We start from the raw sequence: 12,825 nt of genomic DNA, 5'->3' as shown, positions 1-12,825 counted from the left end.
AATGTATCTTAAATTTTAAAATAAATTACTGGATGTCACTCATTGTGTGTTAGGGGAGGAAGGGTATCTGGCATAGGATATCAGAGCCCGTAGAAGGAGTCCACAAAAAGGATGGTCTGACATGGGCTGAGGAGGGCATCCACACCAGCCATAGAGGTGGGATGATGATGAGAGATTGTCTACATAAAGGCGGACTTACAAATAAGATCATGGGGAGTAGGTTCTTCTGTTGAAGAAAGAAATTGCAAATATGGAAATGGAGAAAACTAGAATGATCCCTAAGGTGTTGGATTGAAAGATAAAGTATCAGGTAGTATATAGAAATGGATGTTGATATAAATATGTGTAACCATGTGTGTGTGTATTTTTTCACATATATTTGATAGATCTGTCTACTAAAAGGGCCTGAGACTACCAGTCCCCAATAGCAATGAACATACCTATATCTCAGATCTTAGCTTCTGAATATTATTCTCCACTGAAAGGAATAAGGGCTCCTTGGAGAAATAACTGATTACATCTGAATACTTTTGCTGAGGCAGCAGAAATACAAGGTGAGGTTGGAATATGTTAGTCCTAGAAAGGAAAAAGTGTTCAAAGAATGATAAGAAACAAATCAAAAAAACACAGAAGTTAGTTTGAAACAACTCCCAGTGGCCAGAGATGGGGAAATTGAGTATCAAAACAAATAATTACAGTAATGGACTATAGCCCATTGAGTAATATAGGAAATAATGTGCCTATACTGATAAATAAATATATAAATGAAAACTTTGAAGAACAGAATATTTATATTAAAACAGTAAGTGAAGAGGCATAAAAGAAGAGAAGAAAACAATACTAAAGAAATACTGGTTTGATCCAATAGAAGGCAAGAAAAAAACAACAAAGGAACAAAGAACTGATAGGATGAACAGAAAACAAATAGCAAATGCTAGGTTTACATTTAATCACATTGATAACTATTAAATGAAATTAGGCTAATGGCTTTAATTAAAAATCAGATTATCAAACGAGTTTCTCAGCACTGTTGACATATTGGAACAGATAATTCTTTGATGTAGAGGCTGTTTTGTGCATTGCAAAATGTTTAACAGTATCCCTGACCTCTACCCACTAGATACCAGTAGTACTACTCTCCTCCCCTTCACTTGTGATAACTAAAATTATTTCTAGATATTGCCAACAAGGTAACTCCCCCTTATGATACCGTCAGATCTTGTGAGACTTACACGCTATCACAAGAACAGCATGGAAAAGAGCTGCCCCCATGATTCAGTTACCTCCCACAGGGTCCCTCCCACAACACATAGGAATTCAAGATGAGATGTGGTTGGGGACACAGCCAAACCATATCATGCCCCATGGTGGGGGTGAAGAAATCACCCCTGGTTGAGAACCACTTGACTAGATAAAAACCAAAATCCAATAATATGTTGTTTAAAAGAAATACATTTTAAATACAAAGATATGGGTAGTTTTAAAGAAAAGGATTCAAAAAGATATTCCATGCAAATATTAAAAATGAAATAGCTACCAGGCACGGTAGCTCAGCTACTTGGGAGGCTGAGGTGGGAGGATCACTTGTGCTAAGGAGTTTGAGATTGCAGTGAGCTATGGTCATGCTACTGCATTCCAGCGTGGGTAACAGGAGAACCTGTCTCTAAAAAAAATTTTTTTATTAATTTTTAGCTGATGGGGCTATACTAATATCAGACAAGGTAGATTTGAAGACAACATTACCAGAGATAGCTAGATCCTTTTATCATCATGAACTATCTCTGTCAAAGGGACCTAAATGTGCAAGTACCTGATAACAGAACTTCAAAATACACCGAGAATAAATAGACATAAAGGAAAAACATAGAAAATCCCATTATCATATTTGACAATTTAAACACTGCTCTTTCAGTATTGCTAGAGCAACTAGATGCAAATCAGTAAGATAATAGACTACTTGAACAATGCTATCAACCAACCTGACCTAAATGATACCTTCACAATATTACACTCAACAATTGCAGACTATACATTTGTTTCAAAGTCACCCAGAATATTCACCAAGAAAGAGGATATGCTGGGCCAACCAACAAGTATTATTAAATTCCAAGTGACTGCAACCAAACAAAATATTATTTTCTGACCACAACAGAAATAAATTAAAAATCAGTAATGAAAAGATATCTAGATAAATCCACAAGTGTTTTATAATAACATACTTCCAATAAAAGTAGAATATTTCTTCAGATCGAAGACTTTTTTTGACCCATGGGATTTTCTTTGGGCCAAAGAATCACAAGGGAAACTTAAAAATATTTTCAAATGATGTCAAAGTTCTTCAAAATAATTGGGTTTTAAAGTATCCCTGATTTGCTGGTACTTTAAGCAAGTAAGTAAATCTAGCACTGATGCAGGATTATTCTCATGCCAGTATGTAGAATATAGAAATTCATTTTTTTTACTATATGTACAAGTTAAATAATATCTGAAAAAAGTTTGTCAGTTAATGTAAAGGCATATTTTACTGTTGTCTTTTTACTTTTTTTAATCTTTCAAAATACCTAACATCAAAAGACACTGGTTTGATTGATGTTTTCAAATAGTCTCACCAAAAATAATGCTAGCGGAATGAAAATAATTGTGTATGAAAAATTTTCCATCAGATGACAGCCTTCTTTGAAAAAAAAAGTTTTTCAGAACTTTCAAATGCCTTAAAAATACTGATGCAAGATAAATTTGCTAATCAACTCAATATTTTTTGATTTTGAACAATTGTCAAGGCAGATACAGTATTTTTAATAGGTGTGACAGTTTTCTTTCAGATGATAATTATAAATTTTATAAGATTTATACTTATCTTGTTTTATTCTTTAAACAATTTTTTTGACTTTTTGAATATCTACTTAATGTTAAAATGTTTTTTTTCTCCTTCCGACTTTTATGTTCAGAGGGTACCTGTGCAGATTTGTTACATGAGTAAGTTGTGTGTAGTGAGGTTTGGTATATAAATGATTTCGTCATCCAGGTAGTGAGCATAGTACCCAATAGGTAGTGTTTCAATCCTCATCTTCCTCCCACCCTCTACCCTCAAGTAGGTCCCAGTATCTGTTGTTCCTTTCTTTGTGTCCATGTATACTCAGCGTTTAGCTCACACTTCTTATAAGTAAGAACAATATTTGGTTTTCTGTTCCTGTATTAATTCACTTAGGGTAATAGTCTCCAGCCTCATCCATGTTGCTGCAAAGGACATGATTTTATTATTTTTTATGGCCATGTAATATTGTGTAGTATACATGTACCACATTTTCTTTATCCAGTCCACCGTTGATGGGCGTCTAGTTAAGCTCCATGTCTTTGCTCTTGTGAATGAGAAGTGCTGTGATGAGCATACACATGCATGTGTCTTTATGGTAGAACAATTTATATTCCTTTGGTTATATACCCAGTAGTGGGATTGCTGGGTCAAATGATAGTTCTGTTTTCAGTTCTTTGAGAAATCTCCAAACTACTTTGCAGTGGCTGAACTAATTTACATGCCTACCAACAGTGTGTAAGTGTTCTCTTCTATCCACAACCTTGCCCACATCTGTTACTTTTTGACTTTTTAATAATAGCCATTCTGACTGGTGTGAGATGGTATTTCATTGAGCTTTGATTGGCATTTCTCTAATGATGAATAATGTTGAGCATTTTTTTCATATGGTTTTCAGCTGTGTGTATGTCTTCTTTTGAGATGTGTCTGTTTATGTTTAAAGGCATATTTAGGATAACAACCAAATCATAAGATTTTGCTAAGTATCAATATATAGTCATGTATTGCTTAACAATGGGGATACATTCTGAGAAATGCATCGTTAGGTGATTTCCTTGTTGTGTGAATATCAGAGTGTGCTTACATAAATCTAGATGGTATTGCCTGCTAAACACCTAAGCTATATGATGTAGCCACCATCATTGATGTGCTCCACCCTTGACCAAAATGTTGTTATGCTGCACATGATTGCATAAAAAACCTGAAGCCATTTTTCAAATCCAGGGACCCTGGTGTCCCCCTTGTGGAGCATTATAGAGTCACAGAGGATAAAACCTCCAAAAGAGAATGAACTCAGAACTTTCCTCACATGAAACCATTCTCTCTACTTATTGTCAGAGGATGATGTTTCAACTGAGTGTCTACTCTGACTCTAGAAAGTGATTTTCATCCTTGGATACAGTCACTGAAGTATCTTGCCTGACTGTGACCATTTACTGTGGACATACAGCTTAGCTTATTCTGACACTTCAAAATTAGACATTCCTACCATAGGCTGGTTTTGACAACTTTGCCCTGGATACGATGAAAGTCTTCCCGTTATAGAACTTCATCAAAATCTGTGACTGCCTGTGAGTATTTCCTGAACACCTGTAGTTCTCTCTCAATTATTTTTATCTGGCTTATGCAAATCGTTGCCTAGAATCCCAAACAGGAATCCTGTGTAGTACACATATTCACTTAATCCTGTATCATACTTGCCTGCTCTTTAATTGGTCATACTTGCTATAACAGATTGTGAAACCCATTCTCAAGCCCAACTAGCTTTGGATAGCCAAAGAAAGAAGTCATCAAAACCATTTAAATGGTTTCCTTGCATCCTTGGGCAGTCATTTACCCTTCATTTTTAACCTCACATTTATAAAAATGGAAGACTAAAGAAGGTAATAAATGTCATGTTAACATTTAGTTATTCAGAACAGAGAATAAAGAAATTCAATGTTATTTCATAAAGAATTCAATGTTATTTTGTAAGTCCAGAAATTGTTTTGAGTGCAGTCAGTGTTGGGATTGTATAAAATTATGGTTATAACTAATATTTTGCATATAAGGCATTTCCAACTAGGAATGAGCTTATAACTTTAGCTAGCATGTGAAAAGGAATAATTTTAGTGATGGATCCTAATCAGGATAAAAAATTGTTAAGTCTGTATCTAGACATTTCACAGTGAAATTGCAGGGGAAAAAAATCTAAAGCAAATAGATTTTTTTATTATTTATTTGTTTGTTTGTTTTTGGAGACACGGTCTCTTTCTGTTGCCCAGGCTGGAGTGCAGTGGCATGATCTCAGCTCACTGCAGCCTCAACCTCCCAGGCTCAAGTGATACTCTCGCCTCAGCCTACCAGGTAGCTGGGACAACAGGCATGAGCCACTACACCCAACTAATTTTTGTATTTGTTGTAGAGATGGGTTTTCTCCATGTTGCCCAGGCTGGCAAATAGATTTTTAAAGTAACAGATTATCTTCAAAGTGGCAAAATGTACCCTGTCAGCTCTGGTTTAGCAGCAGCATGAAAAAATCAAGGGACAACAATTATATAACCAATATACTAAAAGAAAATAATGACTAACATAGAATTCTATGCCCAGCAAAAATATCCTTCAGGAATGAAAATGAATAAAGACATTGTCAGTCAAAAATTGAGAGAATTTGCTACCAGCAGACTTCCAGGAAGGAAATAGGCATGTTGGGCAGAAGAAAAATACCAGCTATGCAGGCAAGAAAGAATATTTTAAAAGCCATAAATTAGTAGATAAATCTAAAAGAACATTGACTATGTAAAATAATAACAGTAAAGTTTTGTGGAGTTTAAAATATAGAGAGAATCAAAATAAAGATCATATGTCCAACAATAGTATATTAGTTATATTTTCCTACTAGAGGGTTAAGGTACTAATTTGTCACTTCTAGGGTAAAAAAATTGCATAGTTTTCAGACTAACAGGAAAACACAGAATTTAAAAATCAATCACTTCATAAAAAGGCAAGAAGAGAGAGAAAACAAAACAGAATAGGCAGGACAAATAGCACAGTAAGAAGGTTGATTTAAACCCACATTTACCACTTCAAAACTTTTGAGGATGATATATAGGAGTATATTAGTCCTTTCTCTCATTGCCATAAAGAAATACCTGAGACTGGGTAATTTATTTATTTTTTTATTTTATTTTTTTTTGAGATAGAGTTTCACTCTTGTTTCCCAGGCTGGAGTGCAATGGCGCGATCTCAGCTCACTGCAACCTCCGCCTCCCAGGATCAAGCAATTCTCCTGCCTCAGTCTCCCAAGTAGCTGGGATTACAGGCATGTGCCACCACACCCAGCTAATTTTGTATTTTTATTAGAGATGGGGTTTCTCCATGTTGGCCAGGCTGGTCTCGAACTCCCGACCTCAGGTGATCCGCCCACCTTGGCCTCCCAAAGTGCTGGGGTTATAGGCGTGAGCCACCGCACCCAGCCAAGACTGGGTAATTTATAAAGAAAAGAGGTTTAATTTGCTTATGGTTTGGCAAGCTGTACAGGAAGCATGATGCTGGCATCTGCTTGGCTTCTGGGGAGACCTCAGGAAACTTACAATTATGGTGGAAGGCAAAGTGGGAGCAGGCACATCACACGGCCACAGCAGGAGGAAAGCGAGAGGAGGGAGGCGCCACACACTTTTAAACAACCAGATCTCATGAGGACTCACTCACTATCATGTGGACAGTACCAAGGGGATGGTGCTAAATCATTAATGAGAAGCCACCCCAATGAGCCAATCACCTCCCAATAGGCCCAACCACCAACACTGGGGATTACAATTCGAAATGAGATTTGGTGGGGACACAGATCCAAACCATATCATGGAGTATGACAGAAAAGAATGTACCTGATTTAGTTAATTCAATTTGCCTTGCCCTAAGAACTTTTTAATAAGTTCCCATGCACAGAAATTTTTAAATGGTCAATTCTTGGATACTTTAGGTACCAAAAGAGCACCAGCAAGGCCTTCTGTACCCATCAGATCTCTTAGCCCTCATGATGATCTTTCAGGACCTCTAAATTGTGTATCCCCAATTTAGAGGTAAGGATTGCCTAAAGTTGCTCAGATAGTAAGTGACAAAAGCAAGATTCAAACCAGGTCTAACTCAACTCCAACACACATCCCACTATGACAGTTAGGCATTTAATAGCATAAAGTTTAGTCATGATGTTCAAATATATCCTGAGTTCTTAATTATTCAGAAGAAACAGATGGACATTTTGCAACAAACCCTTCTTAAAAAAATCCCTGAGATTTATTAAGTTACAAAATAGGTCTTCAAAACAAATGTACTAAACTTAGCCTATAGTTCTGTACACAGCTACTCATATTCAGGAATTTATGGAGGTGTTACACATCCTATATTTTCCCCATATTGTGGCCCACACTGCATATGCATTTCAGGTCCTGCTTGGATCTCTGTTTAATTCTGCTAAGAACATGCATTCATTTCTTGTTAAAAGTATAGTTTTCATTTCTCAAATGATTTATAATAGAAGACAATGTAATTATATTAGAAGACATTTTAATTTGCAAATTCATTTCCAGCTAAGATTTGTGGAAAATAAAATCTAATTTATGCTAAAGTATATCAAACCTGCTAATCAATTCTCTTTTAGTGACTTCCCAGGAAGAAACTGATGTTGGCTATAATTCTTTACACAGCAATTATCTTTCAACCATATTGCTTTTGAAAAGTGCCAATCCGTTTTTATGCTTCAGAAATGAAGAGTGCATTACCTATTTTCCACAAAATGAGAACTTTGCCCAAACTATAAAAAAGGAAGGCATTGGTTGTTTTCCTTCCAGTCATTTATTTCCAGGTACATTCACTTTTATTTCCTTCACATTTTTACTATTTGAATCCTAATGCCTTCTATACTGACTTGTTAACTGTGTTCTAATATTATACACATGAAGTGACGGTAGCTTGTTCCAAGATCATTACAAGAGAATAAGTTGGAGAAAGAAAATTCATTGCTAGAAAAGATAAATGGATGACATATTGGCCCCCAAACCCTGTTTCTAATGGAAAATCCCATGCAAGAGATGAAACGTTACTAGAAAACATGAACCGCTTCATTAACTTTATGCCCAAGTTCTATCAGCGATTGATTTTTAATGCCTGTGTTCATCATTTATGAGCTCTTAGTATTCTTTACATATATTTTAAATTAACCTTTATAAAATGAACTAGTTATACTGTGACTCTCACTGTATCATCTATATAAAGCATCTCAAAGAATAATTCACAGAGGAGAAACAGAAAGCTTATGAGCCTGTGGTTTTGTGGTGCAAATTACTAAATGTCAAATGTGGCAGCTATAAATGCCACTCTATTTGAAATGACCTTAAAAATTGCCAACACATTGTGAAGTATACTTTTGGAAAAATCAAGATTACATTGCTTTCTTTTATTATATTTCAATGGTATCTTTCAGCCAACGTTCCTAGCAATATAACAGTGAGGCCATCTGCATCGCAATATATTTATTATTGGTAGAAAGATATGAATTTGGAAATTGCTGCAAGTCAGAGCAAAGTAGATTACAGTGAGCCAAGCACACTAGTTATCAAGGTGGGTTCTAGAAATAACAATTCCACAGACACGGTAAGCAATCCATTGAGATTCGTAGAGTTGTCTGGAATAATTATTTTAAATAGGAAGTTAAAAAGCAATGGAGGCTGGGCCCGGTGGCTCACTCCTGCAATCCTAGCACTTTGGGAGACTGAGGCGGGCAGATCACGATGTCAGGAGTTTGAGACCAGCCTGACCAACCTGGTGAAACCTCGTCTCTACTAAAAATACAAAAATTAGCTGGGCGTGGTGGTGGGCACCTGTAATCCCAGCTACTCAGGAGGCTGAGGCAGGACAATCGCTTGAAATTGGAAGGCGAAGGTTGCAGTGAGCTGAGATTGTGCTACTGCACTCCAGCCTGGGCAACAAGAGTGAAACTCCGTCTGTGTAGAAAATAAGGTTTGAAAACAGGATTTTATAAGCCTGCTTGTAACCAGTGGTGGGGCAAAACTGTTAAATATAGCTTTGTTGTTACTGGAACTATGTTAAAAATAAATTGCCAGAAGCTGGTTGATTTAAGAGATGTTTTTGAACTTATCACTAGAGGATAGCTACCATTGGCTAACAGCCAACCTCTGTTGTAAGCCCTTGACATATATTAACTCATTTAATCTTTTTCACAATCCTTTCAAGGAGGTACTATTATTCTTATTTTAGGAATGAGAAAGTGAGGCAGAGAGGTAAAATAAGGTAAAAATAATTCACCCGAGATCACCAAGTAGGAAAGGGAGGGGTCCACCCTGGGTGATCTGGCTCTGAAGCCTGATTCTAACCACATATGGTAAGCTCTCTTCAACTGAGTGTTCGAATCAAGTGGCAATGTTCTTTCATTAAAGGCATAGAAGTATATTTGGAAGAATTCTAGTATATGTGGGAGGCCTTGAAGAATCTTCAAAATTGAACCAATCATTAGTGGGAATATCAAACTTTCACTGGATTCTTCCTGCTCTAACAAAAAGATTAACCTTGTAATCTGCAAACATTCAGCCCCAGACATTTAAATTCTTACTAAATACTCTATGTTATCTCATTTAATCCTCATAACAACCCTATAGACTAGAGTGGATTTTATTTTCTCCATTTAAATTAACACATGACATGGACTTTTACAAAATGAGGGTGGACACCACAAATATAAATTCTGAAAATGCCAAGGGATTTATATATTACTATATCCTTTTTATAGATTTATGAAAAAATTTTGCTTAAAAAACCTGAGACCACAAATACCAACATATCTGGTTCTATAAGAACTGCGATAGGAAACACTACTATAGAAGAACAAACTAACATAATAAGTTAATGTAAGAGATATATAGGGTAATGATACTTGGGTAATGTAGAAGTTGGGTTGGTTCATAGACTGTTTTTTATAGTTAAGGACATTTAAAATTGTAGAATTACAAACCTCAGCAGAAGGAAAAAAAAAAAAAAAAGACCTCAGCTGGGCTGGTAACATTAGCCTTGTTAGCTGTATTCTAGGAAAATTAGAAACAAGAGCTCTCTCCCCAGAGAAGTGCCCCAGGCTGCAGCAGCTCAACTCCAAACAGGTTTCACTATCTCCTATGCCCACTTAGAGGGAGGCTCCACAGGCTCTAATCTCTGTGTTCTCTGGCCATGCTTGAGCGTCTACCAGCCCTCTCCTAATTAAATTTTGTCAACACTTCTATTCTAGTTCTTTGTTCAATCTAATATTCCCTGTAGTGAATTCCGATCACACTGAGCTGCATGCCTTAACAGGCCATTTTAATACCCAGGTACCTGTGATTTTTTTTTTTTTTTTTTTTGGTTGTGGTTTTTAGTGCTCTGGTTATCATTAAGATGTTATTTTATTATTTATGTTATAAAAAATAAAATAATCATAAATGTGGAAAAGCTTTTTATTAAAGGATAATATCTCTCCTGGCATTGCAATTTTCCATCCACCTTTATGTTTATTTTTGCCATTGGTCTTCACCTGATTTGGGGTGGGGAGCAGATATCAAAGTCACTTAGGAAAAGCTTTTAAATAATTCATACCCTCCTACTCTTCCCTTCTGCAAGATTATGTTTTGTTGAAAACAACCATTTTTTAAAAATCAAGCATAACCTACATTTCCCCAATTCCTCAAAGTTCTTAAACAAGAGTTTCAAAATCCTTAGGAATTTATAGACTTTTAATTTTTTTAAGGCAGGGAGGAGGGCTTTATGTTTAAATGTACTTATATAACAAGCTTTCCTGGCCATGAGTAAAACATCCTGTTTTATGTTAAGCACCATCACATAACAAGATATAACAGTATATGTTTTTGCAGCAATTTTAAAGTTTCTTTCATTTCTAAATTGAAAAAGATACTATTAATTTTAAAATTTCAGTTAAAGGAAAAAAGATAATTGAAGACCCCTTCCTGTGTTAAGGAACCATAGATTATTCAATAGTATTCTCTGAAGGTTCTCAAAATAAAATTACTTCCATCCTGATTTTAATTTAAGGGAATCTTAACTAGCACATTTACTTTAAATATGTACTTCCTCTGTTGTTCTCTCTTCTCTATCTCCCAAGTGGCTTTTTCATCCAGAAATTGGAAGGCACTACAGCTTTAGGCTAGTAGCCTTCGGGTGAATGAAAAACAGAGTTCAGACTGAAGAAGTGTTGTGTGTGTCTGCTCAGACTATCTTTCCTCCATCATCTCCTGCTACTAATTCTTCACCAGTAAAAGTGTACATTCCCGTCCCCACCCCAAGGTTAGATAATTGGGGAATTGTTGGGAGTCTCTTATTAGTTGGCACAGCTGAGTTTTATTTATTTATAATTTATACTCCATGTATCTCCAACATATTTGAGGTGGTCAACAATAAAACTAGTATGTCCATTATAGAAATTAAAAGTAATCTTTCCCCTTTTCCCAACTAATCCCTGCATACACCCCCCTCCCCTCCCCCACAATAATAGAAAGAAGTAAAATTTAACTTTGATTCAGCCTTGGTTAAAATGATAGGAAAGCATAAGTTACAATAATATTTGATTATTTCTGATCATCTCAAGAACATAGGAATCAAAAATATTGGATAGGTGGGGAAAACATTTTATTTAGAATTAAATGAATGTGCCAGTTACTAAGTTTTTTTTTCTCAGCATCAAATCTATCCATTCTGTGCTACATAATGCTGGAGCTGAGACTTTACAAACTACATTCCTGCTGGCTCCCTCTTAAGTTCTGCCAATTATGGTGATGACAGGAGGTTGTTTAGAAGGACAGCACAAGGTGGAGACAGGAAGAAAGAACTACTTGCTCTTGCCTGCTTCCTCTTCCTGGAAGCATCAGCCCTACATTGCTTTTTCGCCCTAAGAAGGCAATTCCGCTCCCCAATGCTGCCTCACCCTGAGAGGGCAAGTCCTTCCCATCACAACTCTTATAGAACCAGCCTTTTTGCACCTTGTCAGAGACACAAAAACTAGCTATCTAAAGACCACTTTTTAGAGATCTGAGTTTCAGAGCTTCTTGTCTCCAAGCTTCCAAGTTTTAATACAGATTGAACATCCCTAATTCAACAACCTGAAATTTTAAATGCTCCAAAATCTGAAACTCTGAGGACTGACATGATGCCACAGGTGGAAATTTTCACAGTTGACCTCATGTGATGGGTCACAGCCAAAATACAGTCAAAACTTTGTTTTATCCACAAAATTATTTAAAATCTTATATAAAATTATCTTCAGGCTATATATATGTATATGGAACATAAGTGAATTCCATGTTTAGACTTGGGTGCCATCCCCAAGGTATCTCATTATGTATATGCAAATATTCCAAAATCTGAAGAAAGTTGAAATCAAACACTTCTGGTCCTAAGCATTTTGGATAAGAAATACTCAAACCTGTATGTGCAACCTCTTCCCTTTGTTCCCCCAGCCCTAGGAGTGGTATCTGCTCCTGCAGTTGCTTTATGTTTCCTTTTTGCCTTTTTTGCCAACTAACTAACAATTTTATACCTAATTAACAATTCCTTATGTTATATTTTCTGTTAAATAAGTAGTGTGACTACTATATCCCGACAGGATCTTAATGGCTGCAATGGATAGAGGCCATGTCTCTTATTATCTTCACTTATGTGAAGCAGTATGCCTCCTAAGATAGTCACACTCTCTTCCAGAGCTATTAATACAAAGATCTTCCCATGATAGTCAATTTTTGTTAAAGTTTCTCTAACCACACTGGAAGCAAGAAAAAATTATTTTTTAAAAAAAGAGTTTATTTTAACAAGGAGGCAAGTAAGACATTATTTTATTCCCTTTTTTATTTTTGGCAAAATATGCTTATTGTAAAAATTGTAGTTTGCTCTTTTTTATGGTGTAAATGAACTTTGTTAGACCTATGACTGCATGCATTATATATGGGTCAGAAAAGCCAGACTCTAGGTCTAATTTTTCTATT

At 36.0% G+C, this 12,825-nt stretch overlaps 1 long non-coding RNA gene across 3 annotated transcripts in view; it reads right to left on the bottom strand.

Annotated features, from left to right (window-relative positions):
* Nucleotides 1–12,825, bottom strand: part of LOC107975919 (uncharacterized) — a 149,985-nt gene that overhangs the window by 18,397 nt on the left and 118,763 nt on the right. The window lies entirely within an intron of this gene.

The sequence above is a fragment of the Pan troglodytes genome, chromosome 6 (genome assembly GCF_028858775.2).
Source record: "Pan troglodytes isolate AG18354 chromosome 6, NHGRI_mPanTro3-v2.0_pri, whole genome shotgun sequence".
NCBI classification, from domain to species: domain Eukaryota; kingdom Metazoa; phylum Chordata; class Mammalia; order Primates; family Hominidae; genus Pan; species Pan troglodytes.
The sequence above is the reverse complement of the archived record's forward strand: the minus strand, read 5'-3'. Positions and strand labels throughout refer to the sequence as shown.